Source organism: Penaeus monodon, chromosome 20 (genome assembly GCF_015228065.2).
Source record: "Penaeus monodon isolate SGIC_2016 chromosome 20, NSTDA_Pmon_1, whole genome shotgun sequence".
In the NCBI taxonomy this organism is placed as follows: Eukaryota; Metazoa; Arthropoda; class Malacostraca; order Decapoda; family Penaeidae; genus Penaeus; species Penaeus monodon.
Window position 1 is genome coordinate 2,423,460 of NC_051405.1, and position 736 is coordinate 2,424,195.

A 736-nucleotide genomic window follows, 5' to 3' on the forward strand; every position below is an offset into this window, starting at 1 on the left:
CAAAGCACAGTCCTTGCTCCTGCATGCTATACAAGAAGGACCTGCGACGGGTTCCTCATTTAATGATAACTTGCGCGGAAAGCCCACCCTCCCCCCTTTGCCAGAATGAGTGTGAAGCCGGCTTGTTGGCCTTTGCCGGAGGGTGCAGCACGGAGGCCGCGGACTCGCCCCACACAACGGCATGGAAAAAAGACCCTCGATAAACGTCTGTAGCTCTTATCTTGCAAATGTCCTTCTCATTATATAATCCTTTTTACTCTGCTTCTCGAAGAATGCCATTTTCTTGTCCCTTAAATATGCGAATTTCTGTTTCATATTCACCTTCGTCCAATTTTCTACGTTTTCCGGAACTTCTACCCTCTTGTTTTATCCATTATTACGCCAGTAAATTGGAAATTGGTTTTATTAGTTCTTATAAAGCACAATGGGATCCTAGGAATTAAATTTACTTACTTTATACGTAAATAAAATCTTTACGAAAATAAAATCGTGTACTTACTCCACTAAAAACAACAAGGAGCATGTGTGTAAAAGTCCCATTCATATTAACTTGTAATTTGTTTTAGCAGTTATATATCAGTATGCTAAATGACATTTTTTTTTAATTAGTGATAGCATAAAAGACTATACTTACCTCACGCTACAAATGAAGGGGTGTTTATATAAACGTCCCTCGTTTAAAACTTACCATATATTTATTTAACATTAAACGTGCATCCTTTATTTAGAAGTGTCT